Source organism: Juglans microcarpa x Juglans regia, chromosome 5D (assembly GCF_004785595.1).
Source record: "Juglans microcarpa x Juglans regia isolate MS1-56 chromosome 5D, Jm3101_v1.0, whole genome shotgun sequence".
Taxonomy (NCBI): Eukaryota; Viridiplantae; Streptophyta; class Magnoliopsida; order Fagales; family Juglandaceae; genus Juglans; species Juglans microcarpa x Juglans regia.
The window spans coordinates 16197701-16220267 of record NC_054602.1 but is presented as its reverse complement, the minus strand read 5'-3'; the positions used below and the strand labels follow the sequence as shown (position 1 = coordinate 16220267).

The following is a 22567-nucleotide window of genomic DNA, read 5'->3' as shown; positions in this document are numbered from 1 at the left end:
CGCAGGCAGCCTTTGGTGTACGTATGGGGGCCGAGCTCCAGTTTGCGACAGATGTAATAGGGCCCACGAGGGCGAGTGCCGTCAGGGTAGGAACCAATGCTTTGAGTGAGGTCAGACGAGGGACTTTGCTCGTGAGTGTCCAAATCGGACCCAAGGGAATCAGGGCGGTCATCGCGCTGGTAGAACTAATTAGAAGCTAGTAATTCAGGCTCGGGTGTACGCGTTGACTCCTGGTAGTGCTGCTGACGAGGTTCTAGAGACTTAGGACGCTGGAGTTATGACAGGTATGGGTCTAATATGATCTTTCGTAATGGATGTCTTGTGTGGTTTATTCTCGGGTTTTGGAAAATTTATGCAAGTTGTACCCATACCCGTTGGGTGTTGGAGGTCGTGTGATTTTCTTAAGTGTGTTCTGGTTGTGTCTTGTAACTGCCTTAGCGTTGATGTTTGACCTTGTAAATTTCGAAGACGAAATTTTACTTAAGGGGGGAGGATGTGATACCCCGTATTTTAGTGTGTTTTAATTGAAGGGTTATTTTAACTAATTTAAATATTGGTTCTATTGTTTTAAGTTTATCGGATTTTTCGTTGGTTTATTTTTATGATTTTTAAGTTGTGAAATTTATTTTGATATGCTTTCTTAATATTAATTATTGTTATGCATTTAAATTGCTCTTTATTTTAAATTAGTTTATTGTTGGATTTAATTATTTTATTTTTATTTAGTCATTACGTTTAAATTATTTTATTTATCTTGCTGTTTTGAAATTCTTTGTGTTGGATCATTTTGTGACCTAAGATGTAAAGATTGAACCTCATTTCTTTTCCTCACTTTTTCTTTTTCTTTTTTTCCTTTTTCCCTCTTTTTCTTTTCCTTCCTTCTTTTCTTTTTCTTCTTCTTTTCCCCCCTTTTCTCCCTCCCGTGCATGACGTCTTCCTTCCCCTTCCCCGTTCATTTTTTTCTTCCCTCTCAGAGCACCCCCGACCGCCGTCGTCGCCGTCACCGCCCCTCCCAACCTCTTCCCCACTAGTCGGCGACCACCCCCTATGTTTTTAGCCCCTCCCGCACTGCCAATCTCGTCCACGCACGGCTTCAGGCTGCATGACCTTTGTGCTCTAGCACCACCATCGCACCACTATTGGCCACCATATTTTCACCATAACACCGGTGGCCTCCTAGCTACCTAACCCACCCAAGCTCAGCTCTGATCCGCCACCTTTGAGGCTCCTCTAACTCATTTTCTGATTTAAGCTTTGTGGACTCCAACCGCCACCCACGGCCAACCACCACCACCATTAGCTTTACTAACACCCCTAAGCCATTCCCTAGCCATCACAAGTCTTCGTTTGTCCCCATTCAAAAGTTGTGTTTTTTAGACCCCAAAATATACTATTTCATTGTTGCGCTGCCGCTTCTAGCATCTCTGTGAACCTTTGAAAAGTATATTATAACACTATAAGTATTTTTCCAAAGAACTTTTGAGATTTAAATGTATTTTTACACTAACTCATATATAGAGGATATAGTTGTTGTCTGATTGGATTATGTTGGGTTTTGTTGGCTATTGGATATTTGTGTTGTGTCATATACAATGCATTTACACGCATGTTCATGTCTGTAAATAAAAACTGGATTTTCGTATAAATGCATACATGTTCATTTGTATATGTTGAAATACTGAGTTTTCATGCAAGAAATGATTTTGGATATGTTTGAAATGATTGGATTGATCAGTTTGAGAGAAAGGAAAAGAGACTGTAGAGATGGTGGTATAGTCCCGCCTGTGATTCCCACCTACGGTGCATGCGGTAGGGATGGTGGTAAGTAGGGTTTGTGGTAAAGTCTCGCCTGTGATTCCCACCTACAGTGCTCTGATAGGTACCTCTAGTGTGAAAAGAAACTATAAGGATGGTGGTAAGTAGGGATGGGAGTATAGTCCCGCCTGTGATTCTCGCCTCTGGTGCACGCAGTAGGGATGGTAGTAAACAGAGATGGTGGTATAATCCCGCCTGTGATTCCTGCCTACGGTGCATGTAGTAGGGATGGTGGTAAGTAGGGATGGTGGTAGAGTCCCACCTGTGATTCCCGCCTACAATGTCCGATAAATGATTATGTTGAGTCATTTTCTGGAAAAAATGGTAGATATTATTCATGGTGTGTTTTTCGTCAAATGAGATTTTTGGCGTGTGTTAGGAAATAATCATTTTCGGGGAAAATGATGTTTTTGGGTTACATTTGCATTTGATTAGGTACACATGTTTGTTGACTGCATTAATGCATTTTTATCTTTTGGGTTGCTTGGTTGATTACTTGCAAAGATTCATAGTCTTATAGTATTTGATACCCTACAGTACCATTTTATGGTATCGTAGATTTTGATATAGATGAGAACGAAGAGCCCGAGGATTTGGCTCTGCCAGAGAAGTGATTTGGGATCACTTGCAAGTGTATTGGGATTTCCTACTTTTTGGCTATGTATTTGGCTTGTATGATATTTATATTAGATAACTGTATAACTTTTTAAAGGCAATTTATTTTGGATATCTGTATTTAAATATCTGGTACTTAGTTGGCTAACTCTTAATTAACCACTACGACTTTTGTTGTGCACTTCTTGCATGTTGCACACATTTGAGCACTTATCGTTGGGATGACTCGTGTTGTCATCATCTCGGCATCACGATTCCCATGTTTCTGTACGTGGGGGTCGGGGGCGCCACAACATCTATTTACTAGTCTCTGTTATGACAATGTATTCTGTCTCTATTGTAGATAAAGCAACACACTTCTACAATTTGGTCTGTCAAGAGACAGCTCCTCCTGCAAAGGTGAAGAGTAATCCCGAAGTAGATTTCCAGCTATCCAGATCTCCTGCCATATCTGAATCAGTATAGTCTTCTAAAACTGGTTTAGCTCTCCCAAAATACAAACACATCTTCAATGTACCTTTTAGATACTTGAGAATCCACTTGATTGCTTCCCAATGATCATTTCTTGGATTTGAAAGGAATTTGTTCACCTTGCTTACAACATGAGCAATATCTGGTCTGGTACAAATCATTACATACATCAGGCATCCTACTGCTGAAGAGTAAGGGACTGCTTCCATCTCTTCAATCTCTTTCTTTGAAGAGGGACACAAGCTCTTGCTCAATTTGAAGTGGTTAGAAAGTGGAGTATTGACTGGCTTAGCATCTCCTATGTTGAAACGTCTTATAACCTGTTCAACATATTTTTGTTGTGATAGCCACACTATTTTCGCTTTCCTATCACGAACAATCTTCATGCCCAAAATTTTTTGTGTTCGGCCTAAGTCCTTCATGTCAAAGGACTTGGATAGTTCTTTCTTTAATTTGTTAATCCTGGATATATCCTCACCAATGATTAACATATCATCAACGTAAAGAAGGAGCATGAAAAAATTTTAATCTTGGAATCTTCAAACATAGACACATTGATCTGCAACAAATCTTTTGTAACCATGACTCATCATGAATTAGTCAAACTTCTTGTACCATTGCCTCGGCGCTTACTTAAGGCCATATAGACTCTTTTTTAGCTTGCAGACTAAGTGATCTTTCCCTGAAAATTCAAACCCTTCTGGTAGCTCCATATAGATTTCCTCCTCAAGATCTCCATGAAGAAAGACTGTCTTCACATCCATTTGTTCGAGTTCCAAATTCAAACTGGCTACCAATCCAGATTGACATCATCTTCACCACCGTAGAAGATATCTCGTCAAAGTTGATTCCATTCTTCTGTTGGAATTCTTGGACAACCACTCTGGCCTTGTGTTTTATCAGCTTTCCTAGGCCATATTTCTTCAACTTAAACACCCATTTGTTTTTTAGGACTTTCTTTCATTAAGGAAGTTTCACCAACTCATAGGTCTGATTTTTCTGCAAAGAACTGGTCTCTTCTTGCATTGCCTGCACCTATAGGCTTTATCAACACGAGTTTGAACTTCCTGGAAGCTCTTTAGCTCCACCTTATCAATAAGTAGAATATAGTCTTATTCTGGATATCTCTTTGACGAAATCAGTAGGCGGCCTCTTGCCGATCTTCTTGGTTAAACTTCATCAACCAAATGAGGTTCATCACCATCTAACCCCTGTGGTGGTACACCAGTTTTTGTTGGAGAGGGTTCTTGCTCCCCCTGCTCGACACCCTCAGCTTATTCTTCTGCTTCTGGATCTAGATCCTGCACGTCCTCATTATCTGTAGCAAACTGTAATGGTGCAGGATTTGGAGTATAGGAACTAAGCCCTCTTGATGTTGAGGAAGCTTCAGTTCCTATGTGCTGTTTTCATGGAACACAACGTCTCTACTTCTGACAATTAAGTTTGTCATTGGATCCCAAAACTCGTATCTGAATTCTTCATATCCATATCTAACAAAGATACATGGAGTTGACTTGACATCGAGCTTCTGTCTCAGCTTTTTGAATACGTGTGTAAAGACTTTGCACCCAAACACTCTCAGGTGAGAGTAAAAGACATCTTTTCAAGACCAAACATTCTTAGGAACTTCAAATTTCAGTGGTACAGAAGGTGATCTGTTGATCAGGTACCAAGCGGCACGAACAACTTCACCCTAGAATGGCTTTGGTAACTTGGCCATACTGAGCATGCATCTTGTTCTTTCCATGATGATCTGATTCATTCTTTCGGCTACACCATTGTGTTGAGGGGTATATGAGACCGTCTTCTCATGTCGAATATCATGATTAGCGCAGTATGCAACGAATCTTTTGGAAATATATTCTCCTCCATTGTCTGTTCGCAGGCATTTCAACTTATTTCTCGTATCTCTTTCCACTAGGGTGTGGAAACTCTTGAAGTACTCGAAGACTTAATCCTTTGATTTCAAAACATATACCCAAACCTTTCATGAAGTATCATCAATGAATGTCATGAAATATCTGTTACCTCCCAATGAATCTTCTTCCATGGGACCACATACACAAGAGTGTACTAGACTCAACAACTCTTATCCTCTCTTTGTAGAGGAATTAAACGAGACTTTGCGCTGTTTGCCAAAAACAAACAGTACTCACAAGGGTTTAAAGCTGTTCCTTTGACAACTTTGATGAGTGCCTTTTTTATAAGTGTATCCAACCCCTTTTTCACCCATGTGTCCGAGTTTCTTGTGCCATAGATTTTGTGATGCCTCGTCTTCCACTGCATTGAGGCTATCATAACCGATCTTCACATGGGTCTTGTACAACATACAACAAATATGTCCTTGAACGAAAACCATGGCACCTTGTGACAGCTTCCAAGTGCCTTTGTTGAAATAGCTGTCATAGCCCTGTCGATCAAGGACTGTTCCAGAAATCAGGTTAAGTCGAAGGTTAGGAATATGTCGAATATCCTTTAACACCATGGTGCAACCAATGTTGGTTTTCATCTGCACTTCGCCAACTCCCATGATTTTCGAGGAACTGGCATTCCCCATCCTTACCGTACCAAAGTCTCATCCTTTGTACGAGTGAAAAATTCACCATGGGAAGTGCTATGGTATGATGCTGTTATGTCTACCACACACTCAACATCGTGGCTTGCAACGTGTAGACACGTCTCGTCACTGGTAGAGAGTATTGCCACATCTCCTGAAAGAGTGACAAGAGTTTCACCATCTTTTTTCTTCAACTTACTATTTTGACCTTACTCCCTTAAAAACTTGTGGCAGTTTTTCCTCATGTGGTCTTTTTTGCCACAATGATAACACTTCATATTACCCGTCTGCTGGTTCCTGCTACTGTTGGACTTTCCACGTGGTTGAGACTTCCCTCTGGTTCTGCCTCCACCTCTCCCTCTATCATGACCTTGAGGTCATTCTCTACCCTCAGTGACAAGGACATGAGATTGATTCATGCTCATCTCCTTTCGTCTAGCCTCCTCATTGAACAAGGCATCCACATCGTCATGGTAAGTTTACCATCTGGAGTAGAGTTACTTAGAGAGACCACCACCGTCTCCCAACTGTCTGGTAATGAATTGAGAAGTATCAGGGTTTGTTCTTCATCGCCAAGATTCAACTTGACAAACCCGAGCTGGTTAACTAGGTTTTGAAACTCGCTAGTGTCCTCAACAACAGATGTGTCACTCTTCAACTTCAAGTAAACAAGTCATCTCATCAAAAGGGCCTTGTCTCGAGCAGTCTTAGCTTGATACATATCCTCCAACTTTTTTCAGAGGTTATATGCATTTGTCTCTTGGGCCACATGGTGAAAGACACTATGGTCGATCCATTGCCTGATCTGACTGATAGTCTTCTTGTGCATCTTATTCCACACTTGATCACGTATATTCATTTGGCTTCTTCCCGTCATTTTTCAAGGGTTTAGACAGATCTTTACAGTTCAAGAGATCCTCTATCCGAGGTCTCCAAAGATCGTAGTTTGAGGCAGTCAGCCTTATCATGCCCCTGATGCTGAATCCTCCATGGATTTAGATTGATTCTAATACAAAATGCAAGTATAGGATCTTTGAGGTAGGATATTGCAAAACAGACAGAACCGTTGTGTCTGGAACGCCTGATTTTGTTGGAAACGAGTCTTGTTTCGTCAAAATCGAACGCAAATAGCACAAGGATGAGCAAGAAAACCAAAACATGGACTTTGTCGCACGTGCAGTGTGTGGCGATCGAAAAATGCGTAGGCGCATGGAAGTCATGCACCTTTTAGTGGTCAGTAGTGCGTGAAACACGTGGATGTCACGTACAAATACTTCTCTGGAGGGCATGTGCTGCCTGGTGCGCGTGGGGTCATGCGCTAGATCCTCTCCTTGGCGCGTGTGGAGAGTGTCGAGAGTGGACTTCACTCTCCAATCTTCAGAAGGCGCATGGGGGCGAGTGTGACATCCGTTCGGCCTCTTTTTTTCACCACTTTTTTGTCTCGATGAGACGAACACAGTGGTGTGTTCAAATTTACAAACTGAGCAGCACATTAAAAATGAGTTTTCTGTAAAAAATCCTTCTACCAATCACTCTGATACTACTTGTTGGGAAAAACAACACAACAGAATGAATAAAAGCGGAAATAAAAGAGCACACCCACGCAGTCAGTGATACCAAAAATTTAATGTGGTTTGGCAACTGCCTACATCCACAGAAAAGAGTTTCACTAATAAATAGTGGAACACAAGAAAATATTATAGAGAAGGAAGATCACATTCCACTCAACTCAACTGTCTTCTTTTCTCTCAGAACTCTCCAGGCTCTCTCTCTTTTATCTTCTTCCTTGGTGTGTTTAAGGCTCTCATTGGGAGCCTCAATTTGTAGGCAAATATTAGTATAAATGCATTTAATTTGCATTCAATTAGTAATTGCAAGTGCAGTTACCTGCTAAGCTCTGAGCAGCCATTATATCATCTAGTTAGGGATTGAGAGAAAATTAAATCTGCGACAATGACGATGTGAGCTACAATGACGTCGTGACTAAGAGAGTTAAGAGAGTTTGAGAGAGAGAGTCTAATGGGTTGTTTGGAAATAATTTTCATATCATCCAATCTCATCTTTTTCTCAAGCATCACTCAAAGACAAACACTTTCAAATTAATCATTATAACTTTTTCAAATTAATCATTATGCATTTACCAAACTTTCAAATAAAACACAAAAAGAATCATTCAACTTTTCCAAATCTCAAAATAAAAATAATATTAAAAAAATAATATTTTAACAATATTTTAACTTTATAATATTTTTTAACTTATTAAGTCTCATTTTTTAAGACCTAGTAAATACTTAACTCAAACTATGTCACTATTATACACAAATCATCTTAATATTACTTGCAAAATTCTCATCTTATCTCTCTCTTCATGCATTCCTTAAGAGAGGCATGAAAAAGAGACACAGATGCAAAGCAGGGGATGATTAAACCTAAAATGAAATGACGCCGTATAAACTCTTCAAAACAACGTTGTTTCATTACAAAACTTATTTCTTTTTAATATATATATATATATGTATATTTATATATATGGGCCAGGTGATCAAGTGAAATCCGAGCAGGATAGAAGCCTAGCCCAACACCCATCCCAGCCTTTCACAATGGGCGGTTGCCCGTTCGTTCGCTCGCCTGTCTACTTGCATGATGCGGGAGGACAACCTTGCCCACCCCATGCAAGGGTCAAGTGGGCTGCCTGGGGTGGGCAAAGTAGTACTGGGCCCCCAGGCCTAAGCTGTACCACTACCATGAATGTATCCCCACCATCGGATTCTTTGCCTGCTAATCCACCAACCACCATCCACTGCTTATTTCTGACCAATGTGCGGGTGAGGTTCATGTGCCAGCTTTATTCATTAACAATTTGGTTCCTTTCATCCCATTTTGGAGAAGCAAAACATGTGCGCCACTATCTTCAATTAATGCGGGATTATATATGTTTTTCTTTTATCTAGAGTTCGTATCTGCTCATGCTTTCCTATCTTTCAATGTAGCGATATATGGGAAGTGATAATCTATATTTGTCAACTGATCGCTACAGTTCATCTCAACGATTTTATTAATATCAAAATAAGCATAACCTAAGTATAAAAGTTGTCCGTATGAGAATGCATTCAGTGCTCGGTTGAATACATAAATTATCTCATCTCATCTTATCTCATTATTATAATTTTTTTAAATTTTTATATAAAATATAATAAATAATTTAATTTTTTCGAATATCAAAATAATAATAATATTGTAACAATATCTTATCTCATCTCGACTTACTATTCAAATAAGCCCTTAATTAGGAACTAAAGATAAATACAAGGAATTCATAAAAATCAAGAACATAGAAATATAGGGCCGGCACGTAATATAAATACGGCGCGTAATTAACTGATCCGTATGAGAATGCATTTTATTCCACGAAGATTTTTCAATGGAATTTCCTTATAACATTTTTTTTTCCTTGAATTTCCTTACACAAGGAAAGAATTGCGGACCACGAAAGGATTAGGCATGCATACGTGTCAGATGCTTCTACGATGGGCAGTACTTTTTCCATTTATGTGAAAATTAAAATTTCAGAACCTCTGGCCTATGAAAAGTCCTTATAGAGATTAATGATCAGTGCATTATGCAAATTCAAATCCTCATTACGGTCGTGATGATCACGCAGGTCGATCATGGCAATTATATTTATGGCCTTGTTTTGAGAAAAGAAAATAATATACACACAATATTTTTATAAAATATCTTATAAAAATAATATTATTTTATAAAAATATTTTTATTTTATAATATTCTTGTATAATATGTTGTGTAATGTCTTATGTGTATATGATTACTCTTCGAAAACTATGGCCCGAACTGATGAACCTGAACTGGTTTTGCTGTTGGTTTTGGACCTTGACTAGTTGCTGTTCCGGCCTATTTAATTTCTTGTGGCGATTCATCTCTCCAATCTGGAAGTTGGAATGGTTTGCAAATTAACCTTAGAAAATACAACATGCAAAAGATAATACCACCGTAACGTTCGCGTACATTAAATTTCCAAGTCTTAAACAAGCAGTGGATCCTCCTCATAACACAATAAATAATGAAGCTCGCATCCAATTTCTAGCGCAGAAACACAGACAAGAATGAAGTTTCTTAGGACATCAGCGCTTGCATTTGTTTTTACTTTTTTCTCATTTCTATGGGCAACTTCGGCTTACACTAATGAAGACTTCCTTCAATGCCTGACCCTTCATGCTGGAAACTCCACCTCCTCAATTTCTCACGTCATTTACACCCCTGCCAATTTCTCATATTCATCTGTATTGGAATTCTCCGTACAAAATCCTAGATTCTCAACACCTGCCACCCCGAAACCTCTAGTCATTGTTACACCATCGCATGTCTCCCAAATTCAAGCAGCCATTAATTGTTCCCAAAAGCATGGCCTGCAAATCAGAGTTAGAAGCGGTGGTCATGATTATGAGGGCCTTTCTTATGTATCTGATGTTCCATTTCTCATAATCGATATGATAAATCTTCGATCAATCAGTGTTGATGCAGAAAATGGCTCGGTTTGGGTTGAATCCGGCTCCATTATTGGTGAAGTTTATTATAGGATTGCCAAGAAAAGTATAAATTTTGGCTTTCCGGCGGGACTTTGCCCTACTGTGGGTGTTGGTGGACACTTCAGTGGGGGAAGGTATGGCACCTTGATGCGCAAATACGGCCTTGCTGCAGATAATATTATTGACGCACAAATGATTGATGTCAAGGGTATAATCCTTGACAGAAAATCCATGGGGGAAGATTTGTTTTGGGTCATTCGAGGAGGTGGAGGGTCCAGTTTTGGAATAATTGTTGCATGGAAAATCAAGCAGGTTCATGTTCCATCAATTGTGGCTGTATTCACAGTTAATAGGAACTTGGAACAAAATGCAACCAAGCTTGTTTATTGGTGGCAACATGTTGCAAGCAAAGTTCATAAAGATCTATTCATTCGCGTCGTGTTAACCGATGCCAATTCTAGCCAAGAAGGGAGGAGGACAATACAAGCTTCATTTAGTTCCTTGTATCTCAGAGGGATAGATAATCTCCTTTCATTGATGCAAGAGAGCTTCCCTGAACTGGGTTTGGTTGGAGAAGATTGCACTGAAATGAGTTGGATTGAATCAGTCCTATACTTCGGAGGATTTCCAAGTGGCGAATCCCTAGATGTTCTGCTAAACAGGACTCCTCTAGTAAGACCCTTTTTCAAAGCAAAATCTGACTATGTGATGAACCTATTCCCGAAGTTGGCTTGGAAGGGATTTGGGAGAGATTTTATGAGAAAGCGGCAGAAACAACATTATTGATCTTCACTCTCTATGGGCAGAAAATGAGTGAAATTTCGGAGTTTGCAATTCCTTTCCCCCATAGAGCTGGTAATAACTACAAAATCCAATACTTGGTCTATTGGGAAGATGAAGGAATTGCAGCATCTGAGCAGCATATAAGTTGGATAAGGAGGCTGTATAGTTACATGGCTGCCTATGTTTCGAAATCTCCAAGAGCTGCATATATGAATTATAGGGACCTTGACATAGGAAAAAATAATAACAAGGGCAAGACAAGCTATAGACGGGCAAGTATATGGGGTGCTAAATATTTCAAGAGGAACTTTAACAGGTTGGTTCATGTGAAGAGTATGATCGATCCTACTAATTTCTTCAGGAATGAACAAAGCATTCCGGCTCTTTCATCTTGGTGATTAGTGGTGATATTTAGAGATCTATATGATCTCTAAATTAAAGATTGCATGTACTCAGCGATAACGCCTTGTTCTCTACCTATTTTCACCTATTGATCTTCCATTTAATATGCACAGCTAACGGCTATTTATGGATACACACACGCACGCACACACTGGATTGTAAATTTTTCTGGTTAATTTTCACAGATATATATATTAAGGAAAAAGCTAGTTTGCCCACCAAATGTGACCGCTCAACTTGATTGCTCGGATAAATTATTTTTTTATTTTTTACTTAATGATTAAGGAAATGATTTTAGTGTATTGATGTATTTTCTTTTATTTTTTAAAAATATTTAAATATATTAAAAAAATGTGAATAAAAAAATGAAAAAAAAACCTTGTAAAATGCCCTATTGTTCATGGAGATCATACAAAAACAATATTTATTTTCTGACATGATCATGTTCAAATCTTTCTCATTAATATTTATATCAATTATATTTTGGATCCGTTGGTTTATAATTTATATATGAATACATGAGCGAGACTCATGATGAATTGCTAATTAATTAATTATGAGATTTTAAAAAGGAAGTCTTTGAAAAATATTTCCGGTCATAAGCTAGCGCTAATAATGCTGTCGTTTTCAGCATTTTTGACATTGATGGGCACTGCTAGCCAGTGAGAAGGGGAAAACAATTAAAAAGAAGAAGATGATGGTCATCAGGGATCATTATTGTCAATATTGTACCGCGTTATATAAAAAAACAGATTTTTAAAATCCTCTATAATTCTTAGGGTATTTATTATCTAGAATTTTTTAAATTTAAACCAGAAAATCCAAATTAAATAATTAGAACTTTTACTACATGAAACTTTCTCACTTTTAAAGTAGGCTAAAATATATGAGATATCCTAACAAAGGGAAAATTTTGGAAATTGTTGACAGTTGCTTATATTCATGATAAGCTATAGCTACTGGCTGAACAAGTAATCAAAAGGTAGTCATGTGGAATAACATGATGAGGTTTCATCGTCATCGATTGTTCAACCTTATTTAGTTAGCATGCAATAGAGACTTGTGAGTGTGAAAGGGGTTTGCTTTCTATGTAATTTATGTTTAGAAAGATTTATTGTGATAATTTTTGTTCATGTGTACTACGTTAATGCTTCTTTCTTTTATTTTACCTTGGACTTGTTATTTCTCATTTAATTTACATCCAATTCGATTTTTAGTAGTATTTTCATTTAAGTGGTTACTATATATAAGAAATTGAATGTCTAGTGAAAACGCCGAAGGCACGAAGCTCTCTCGATTGCTTCAATAGTTCACTAAAAGCCTTTGGTGTAATGAACCGCAAGCCCATAAGAAAGAAAGACATAGTCAAATCCGATTTGGTAATTAAGACAAGATCCGATTATCGGAAAGAGAGTCAAAGAGACCTGGCTTTCTACCCTTTGGCATAAGACTGTTCACCAGATTTGACCCGGTATAAAAACAACTATTCCGACCCAACCCAACCCGACTTAGAGACATTCTACTTGGCCGATTAGTCAACCCAAAAATTCTTTTGGAATAAACGAGTATTTCAACCCGATTTTCTTTTTTTAATAATAATCTAGAAAAATTTGATTATCATTTTATACAAAAAGTTCGAAATAGTTTGTTCCAATGCTCTTTTGTGTAGGAGGTTGTAATCGTCCACTAATTTGCAAAATTTTTTTGTTTCTAAATTTCAATGGAATTAGGGTTTACATTGTAACGAATGTCTTACGATTTATTGTATTTTCAACGGATGGCTCTGTATTTTTTCTCGTTGTTAGAATTTGGTTTTTTTTTTCAATTACACGACTTTTGAGAATAGTTAGTGAGTGGTGGAAGTGATTTGTAACATCACTTCAAGACTGCATGCTTATTTGTATCCTTTTGTCAACTTCGTCCATTCAACTCTCCAAAAGTGCATGTTGTGTCTCTACATATTTAATCCTTCATAGAAAATATAGCCAAATACTAATAACAAAACTTGGTAAGCAAAGCAAAGACTACTGCATTTGACATTACTTTGCAATTAACAACTGTTTACATAAAAAAGAACAATACAATCGAAGGCAACTTCCTGGTTATACCTAAAAGAACAATATCTTGCCTACATCATAAAGAGCAATATCTTGGTTATATCAATCCCGAAAGATCCACAAGGAAAATTCATAACTAAGCCCTCTCCAATTGGAGCAGTAATCAATAGAAATCCACTATCACCACTCATCACATAATACTTAAAAGCGAACTGAAAACATGAGCAGAGAAGATTATGCATCAATTATCTTGAAAGTATAAAAAACAAGGATCAAATGCATAATATTATAATGCTATATAATCCAATCAATGACTTAACTAGTCATGATCAGCAAGCAAAAATGGTCGTACCCTTGGATTAGCTAGTTTTGGTCCAAAAGTACTTCAAGTAATCTCTAATCAACCTCATTCAAAGTTATCTCTACATGAAAAAAAAATATGTTAAACATATAATTAATTGAAAAGACTATATGAAAATAATTTTCAAATATGAATCTTACCGGTTTCTAAATTGTAGCTTTCAGCATCTTTCATTACATATTGGGAGTCATAATTAATGGAGGGAGCCATCAACTAGTTTTGTGTGCAGATAGGAGATTCATCTGTTGTCTGGGCCAATGAGCTACGAAATGAATCTAAGACCCGATCTCCAACGCTAAATGCCGACTTAAAAGCAATAGTAGATATGAAAATAGTTAACACATCTCGAGCTATATTGGCAAGGATCGAATATCTATTTGAGTTCACCTTCCACCATATTAGAATATCAAAGTCAGGTGTCAATCCTTCAACACTTTCCATGAAATACTTATCCAATTCTGATTTAGACTCTACCACACCTTTTGATGCTTGATATTGGTGATACGTACTGAATAGATTATCCTCATTATCATAAGAAGTGTTGCTTTAGGTCTCACTAACACTTGATTGACCTCTACTTGAACCTACATTGGATTTTGAATACTACTTATACATCTACTCAATCATCATCCTTAACCCTGTAACAAGTTTAGAGGCTCGCTCATGGCTAATAATATTTGTAAACCAAAACTCTAAAACTTCCAACTTGGAGCGTAGATCAAGCATTGAACATTGAAAATAAAAAAACTATAATATCCAAAATCCAACAACAAGTTCAGCTAATCCATACCTTCAATCAGAGAGCTAGAGCCTGTGAGCTTGTGAGAGCTAGAGCTAGGGTTGCAACTGCAAGGGACTAATGGAGCTTCTCTGTGGAAGGAATAATATGAGAGAGAGAGAGGGGCAGAGCAATGGCCTTCGTAAACTGTAAGCGAGAGAGAAGGAGGTTGAGAAATATGTTTCTTTCGGTTATTGGGTATTTACCGACCCTAACCGCAGTGTTTCGAAAGTAAAACGGAAGACTTCCATTTCCGTTTATTTCAATCCGGGTCAAGTAATTCGGGTTGGAAATTTCGGAACTTTCGGACTGGGCAAGGCTTTTGGGTCAAATGTACAGTCCTAATAAGAATGACATTTAATGATATAAGAATGACACTTGGTATTACAAGTAATGTGAGATGGATATTCTTCCATTAACCCCTTTTCCTCATTCCTGAGCTAGGCTATCTATAGGTGATCCACTTTGGGCGACATTCCTTTTGACCACTGTGACACGAAGAGGCCCCATTTAACGCCATCTCCTAACGCAGCATGCCATTGAGTGAAGCGCTTCACTCACATATTCTAGCTGATGGCAGCACAATCATATTCTTGCGAGAATTAATGTTACAAGAATGCTTTACACTACACACATCCACCTAACCAGTAGATGATTTATCATTTTTAATTTTTTATCTAAAGACACACATATTTAATTAACATTAAAATAGAATGATAAAAAATTACAAATCATATATTGATTAAGTGGAGGTGTACTGTGGTGTAAGATTTCCATGTAAAATTTCTCTATTCCTATAAGTTAATTATGTCCACATTAATTAATTTCTGATATCTCTTGCCTGTAAGTATTTATTGCTACTCATTTAATTAGACATGATCTATCTTGCATCACCTTTAGTGCCTCTAATGTTACATGTCTTAAGGCCCTTGCGCCTTTGGGTGATTGGAAAGCATGCAGTACTACTATTCGATCTGTGGTTGTAGTTGTTATTGTGGGTCATACATAGTTTTGATTTAAATGGATCTGGGTCAAAATGAGTTGGCTCAATAAGATATAATTAATAAATGAATCAATTGAGGGTCAATCCACAAAACTCACAATTAGTATATATAACTTGAATACTAAAGAAGGATTACCCTTTACTTCTACTTTCAACAAAATGAAGGATTACCCTTTACTTCTACTTTCAAATTCTATATATTTTTGGATTTATGCCGTTGTTGTTGTTGGGATGTAATATTGATCTTGTTATTTGACAATATAATAACTAAAAAGTATCAACCCTTTTTTTAGTTAATATTTAAACTTATTTTTGGAGATATTAGTTTTTTATTTATTATTAGTTTGAATATTGATTATAAAATACTTTATTATGAATGTAGTTGGAATTGTGAATGATTTGTATAAATATCCTTGTATTCTATAGGAAATTATATTAATTTGGTAAAAATAAATATATAGGTCTGCTAAACTCATTTGCAAGAAACAGGTTAAATTGGATGGAATGCATGTGTGGTATTCAAGTGAAAAAACAAGAGTTAATTATCATGGGCTATGCAGGTCATGTTATATTACTCATTATTTATATATGTCATGTTAGGGTTTAATCCATTTAATTAAACGGGTTCAATTTTATGATCCAACCCAACAAGGATTCATTATGGTTTTTTGGTATGTGGAGTTTTTATGAGGCTTGGGCCATGGAGCACAGGCTTGGGCGAATAGGCTTAAGCTGAAAGTTCGCTCGATGTTCACGCTACAAGTCACTCGAGCGAACATTAGAAGAGAGTTTGGACGAAACTCGTGCTCAAGCGAATAACACAATGATTGAAAAATTAGGGCATTCGATGTACAACGCTATATATATGTTTATTATAAATAGTATGACTATTTTGAGAATTGTAATTTTGCCCCAAGTAATGCTAGTTACAAATATGGAGTGTACAAATGCCACACAATTCTTTTAAAAAAGAGTAGGGTCTACTATTATATTTATTTACTTTTTCCAAATAGATTGAACAATTTTTGCGCACTCTACAACTATAAATATAATTTCTCTTTTTCCCCATAATGTACTTCGACATTTCTCAAGAAAATAAAATCATATGAAGCTTTGTGAACATAGGTACATTGGTGAACTATGTAGATTTTTATGTCGTGTCACAATCAAAGTAACAATAAAAGACGACTAACTATGCATTCCTAGATTATAACAATAATATTGACAGCAAATATTATATGAAGCCTCTTCCCAAGAAATGGGCAAATTAAGATCAATTATATTATATAAAATAAAAGTCATAAAAGGGCCGCGCGCATGTGACCCTCGATCTCTATAAGATCATTTGGGAGAAAATTACATAGTCAGAACACTCACATGCATGTGCCATCATGTGAATATTCTATGTAAGTGCATGTGCCATGATGTGATCGAATGTGCGCATCCAATCGATCGGCATTCAACCTAACTTGGTTTTAATGTGTTTAAACTCCCAAGATTAAAACTGGCTATACTATAAGTACTGTTCAATATTAATATTCAATCTCCGTATAAACCATTCACTACAACACAATTTGTCTATTGTGACAAAGGAAACCGTCACCAGAAATTGCCAAAACGTCACTAAAAATATTTGGTGATGGTTTGAAACCGTCACCACGACTGTCACCTAATGTGCATCATAGAAAAAAATTGGTGCCGGTTTATTGTTGAACCGTCACTAAAAATATTTTTAGTGACGGTTGAAGGTGTTCCATTTGGTTGAAAGTTCGAACGTTACTTTTTTTGTGACGGTTGAGAACTGTCACAGAAAGTAACGTTTGGGCGTAAAATTGAACGTTCGAACGACAACCCGACCGATTGGCGTTCAAATGAGAGAATTTGACGTTCGTTGATTATAGTTCGAACGTATCATATTTACATTCGAACGTTTATGCGTCTGAACGTTCATTATAATAAACGTTCGAAATTCAGTTCGAACGTTAACAGACAAATGTTCAAACGTAACGGGTTTAACATTCGGACGTTATTTCAAATGTAAACGAAGGAGCGTTCAAATGGAAGTGCTACGTTCAGGGCTTTGTTCGAACGTTAATAGTTTAATTGTTCGAACGTAGAGGCCTACGTTTGAATGTTACTGTCCAATTTTATGTATTCACGTTTGAATGTTGGTTTAAATGTGAACCAACGTTTGAACGTTTTTAATTTACATTCAAACGTATAGATCAGAAATACTAATTTCATAAAATTTAAAAACATACCAATTGTATTATATTACATACCATCAATTAACAAGTAACAATGTCTTATAAAATTTTAAAATTAGATATTAAAACTAGCCGCTAGTATTGATAAAATTTATTTCTTGTTTTTCCCTCGCCCATCGCGATTCTATTACGACGACATAACAAGCTCCATTTGCACTATCATCTCTCGTTGCACTTGCTCTTGGACTTCACTGCGTATTCTTTCCTCCTGGTCTCTCTGTTGGTCCTGCAAACGCATCTCTAAATGAGACTGTCGTTCTAAGAGAGACTCTAACTCCTGCTGTCTCGACCTCATATACTCATTCTCACACCGTGCAACTTCTAAATCTTTGGTAAGACTATTAATTTGTGAAGTCGATGAGATTGAGGAGGATGAACATCTATGCTTAATAGATCATCCCAAACCTCTTGCCATACTAGACTACGGCCCGAGCACTTACATGAATATGTTTATGTCACTAGGGGAGGATTCCCCAAAAGCCGACTGCATCTCCATCATTTTTTCCTGCAATTTTAAAGGTAATGATCGTTAATAAGTAACGTATTAAAAGAAATAGAAATAAAAAATAAATTATTCACACGATACATCATTTATTTAACAAAATTAACACTGCTTACATAATTATCTGCAGCGACAGGATCCATCCACTCACTATGTTCATTAGTGTGAGCAGCAGCATAGATGTGAATGAGAGAAAAGTTTCCAAGATCATCATGTTTGTAACAAAGCGATATACACAATTTTAAAAAGATAATGTTAGTACTTAAATAAAAGAATATCAGTAAAATAAATTAATTCTATGATTTTTTAATTACTATTTTTTAGCAAGACGGTGGAATGATCTTGAACTGGCACGATGGTGGACAGTCACAGCGGATCTATTCTGTGCATTTGTAGAACTCAAGTGCTACAAAATATATTAAGAATGTTAATTGTAATATATATACATATAATATATAGAACGAATATGAATGTAAATAATTAAAAGATATAAATGTAAAATACCTGATAATCTGGAGATGTGAAAAGATCATAACACTTTCTCCAATCAGCTAACTTCATCTGTTGGAAAGGAGACTGCGCAGCCTCTTCCAACATCTCAAACTTCTTGAAGTGCTCATGACATTGTCCGTTATGACGTTGGAATAGTGTAGCCATCAACTCATTCACGATTCTCAAATCCTCGCTATGGCCAAAGTCGAGGTCGAATTCATCCTAACAAGTGAATCAGGTCAAAAATATGATATACTAATCTAGGTTTAAAAAATATATTATCAAAGTAAACTCACTAGCATACGACTTCGAATGTGCTCCTTAATCTCATTCGGAACATCTCGCTATGAGCGCACATAAAATGTAACATAAGCTCGTACTACTATGCCAATATAAGAGGAAAGCGTTGTTGCACTATCATCCACTCCTCCAGTGGAATTATCAGGAATGGTGATCTTGAGTTTTCCGTGCCTTCTACTTTTCTCAAGAGAGATGCCACGTGTATAACCATGACCGCGACGAGTAGATGCATCAACTACATGATAATAGATAGTATAATTATAGTTATATATTTATTGAGACAAAAATATTAACTATATAATTAATTATCAACGACAATATTTCCTTACTGTTAGGTGTTGACTGACTGTTATTCTCTTGCATGTTAACTTGATCTTCAAGAGCGGATTCCTCTAGTTTGGAGTCCTCAATAGGTTCAGAACTTGGACTTAGCGGAGGCATATTTCTTCGTTGTCGTTTTGGCGGCATTTTTGAAAATAATTAATAATATCAAAGAAAATTGATTAGAAAAAATTATGAAAATTCTAGACATTTTATAGTCACCTATATGAATAAAATATTTAATACTTTTATTCTTCATCTTCAGATTTATTTTCCATGCTTGTTTCAGAATCTCCCTCAATAACATCTTCATCATCATCATGCACCTCTTCTTCATCCTCCTTATCCACCTCCTAGCCAGATTCTGATTCGTCTTCATCTTGTGACACTTATTCTTCTTCTTCTTCCTCCTCACTTACTTGAATTGAATGATCATTTAATACGAATGGGTCGAGATGGACGAGTGGGACATCATCTCTACACAAGGGGAGCAACTCGAGTGCACCAAGGTCAACAAACAAGTTAATACCCTCTCCATCTTCCTGGTATGCCTCCACAATCGGAGTTTCATCTTCATCTTTACTATTCTCATACTCTGCACTCGTTCTTTCATCATATATATTTTGAGGGATAAATTTTTGTACGACTGGCCAAGTTATCTCTCCACTATCTTCATCAACACTTTTCATTAGATCAATCAAGTAATAGACTTGCGAAGCTTGACAAGTCAATACGAATGGATCATCTTCATACCATTTAGATGTAGTATTGACACTCGTAAAGTGATTATCCCTATATATCGAAACCCGACCACCGCCTAGATCTCATCAATCACATTTAAAAACATATATTACAAACCCACTCAAATATTTCAATCTGATAATATCACATATGATATCATAATAGTCAATATCATCTGTTCCATGACTCCCTTCGACCAACACACCAGAGTTTTGAGTCTTTCTATTACGTTCACGGTCCAAAGTATGGAATCTATAACCTCGAACTGTGCATGTAGTGTATCGAAGTGCTCTATTTGAGGAACCACGAGCCAGTGCATATAATTCAGAAGAAATTGATCCGAGATCACGAGTACGTTGTTCCAAAATCTAACAATGAAAATAGTATATATTTATTAAAAGTTATCGAGAGTTAAAAGTTTCAAAAAATAACATATATATAATTTTAGTTCATACACGTTCTTCAAACCATCCGAGAAATTCTTCCTCGTGTCTTGCCTCTATATTGTCTATGTCTTTCGTCCTAAGTTTGTCCATGTGCTCACTGTTATAGATAAATACAAAAAATGTATATTTTGACCACAATAATTATAGCTAAACTTGAAAAAAACTCGAATTTATCGAACTATGGAACGACATACTTGAGATAATCATCAATGTCCCAGCAATTATTTAGCACATACTATCGAAATTTACCCAACTCTCCATCTATTAAATCGTAAATCGTTTGTGCACCCAAGGGTCGTACATTCTGAGAAAACACTGATAGCTCATGAGGAGGCGGAACAGCAAGATCAACATTTCGCTCTTGACGATTAAATCGTGTCTCAACACCACGAAGATATAAAGAGCAAAATGTTAACCATTTATTGTGTATATAAGCCTCTACTATTGAACCATCAACTTTGGCTTTATTCCCAACAGTGTACTTCAGTCGACCCAAATATCTTTCAACTGAATACATCCAATGAAACTACACCGGTCCACCCAACAGTACCTCTTGCGGTAAATGTATTGCTAAATGGACCATGACATCAAAAAATGATGGTGGAAAGATCTGCTCGAATTTACATAGTATAGTAGCAATATCTTCTTCCAATTTCTGCAACACATCTCGATTTATTATCCGAGTGCACAAATCCTTAAAAAATATATAGAGTTCGGATATGGCGACACGTACATTAGATGTCAGTTTCCCACGAATTCCCACAAGCAATAACTTCTACAAAAATACGTAACAGTCATGACTTTTAAATCCACTGATTTTCCAGTCATCCGGACTCACGCATCTACCAATATTTGAAGCATAACCATCTGGCAACTTCACACCTTGCAACCATTTGCAGAAGTCCATCCTCTCCTCCCTCGTCATCGTAAAACATGCATGCGGTATAACCACCCTATTGCCTTCCACCTGCAAATGTAGATTATGTTTAATTCCCATTCTCTCAAGATCTTTCCTCATCTTGATCGTGTCCTTCGTCTTTTTGTTAATGCTCATCAATGTACCCAGTATATTATCACAAATATTCTTTTCTATATGCATTACATCTAAACTATGTCGCAACATGCAGGACGACCAATACGGCAAGTCAAAAAAAATACTACGCTTTGTCCAATTCAATTCTGTTGTGCCTCATTTTCTCTTGTTCTTTCCCCGACCTTTGCCAAAATTGTCCGCTCTAACATGTACCAATTATTCCACTATCTCTTTCCCAGACAACTCTTTTGGTGAAATTCTATCCTCTATTCTCCCATCAAACTTACACATTCTCTTCTCCATGCATGATTTGCTCGTAGATAACGTCGATGACCCATGAAACACAACTTCTGAGAATATTTTAACCACTCACTAGCAATTTCTTTATTACACGTCGGACATGCTAACTTCTCTTTCGTACTCCAGCCAGAAAGATTCACATATGTCGGGAAATCATTTATGGTCTACATTACCGCAGCATGCATCTGAAATGATGTCAACGTGGATGCATCATAAGTTCTAACGCCTGTTTCCCATAACTCTTTTAGCTCTTTAATCAACGGCTGCATGAATACGTCAATGTCATTCCCAGGTGATCTCGGACCAGGGATAAGTAAAGTTAACAAAAAGTTGGGCGCCTTCATGCACTTCCATGGTGAAAGATTGTACGGAATCAATACTACGGGCCAAATGCTATAACTTGTACTCATATTCCCAAAAGGGTTAAATCCATCGGTTGTAAATCTCAGGCGCACGTTCCGAGCTTCTATCCCAAACTCTGGATATTGATTTTCGAAAGATTGCCACGCAAGTAAATCAGCTGGGTGCCTCATATATGCGTCGTCCTTAACTCTTTTCTCCTCGTGCCACCTCGTATCGCGAGCTGTTTTCTTACACATATATAGTCTTTGCAACCTAGGTATCAAGGGAAAATACCGCAATACCTTGACCAGCACGTTTTTCTTACCCTTCCACCTCGACTCTTCGCATATAGGACATGCTTGTTTCTCCTCGTTCTCCTTCCAGAACAAAATACAATCATTCTTGCATGCATGTATGGACTTGTACTCGAATCC

The 22567-nt window shown here is 37.1% G+C and overlaps 1 long non-coding RNA gene and 1 pseudogene across 1 annotated transcript; one reads left to right on the top strand and one right to left on the bottom strand.

Annotated features, from left to right (window-relative positions):
- The first annotated feature begins 9397 nt into the window (after positions 1–9397).
- On the top strand, positions 9398–11371 carry LOC121265000 (annotated as a pseudogene).
- Positions 11372–13322: 1951 nt separating this feature from the next.
- Positions 13323–13844, bottom strand: LOC121264999. Its single transcript, XR_005940595.1, has 3 exons — positions 13749–13844; positions 13600–13669; positions 13323–13459 (listed from the first exon to the last, which is right to left on the bottom strand). It is a non-coding gene; the product is annotated as an uncharacterized LOC121264999 (long non-coding RNA).
- Between the last annotated feature and the right edge of the window lie 8723 nt (positions 13845–22567).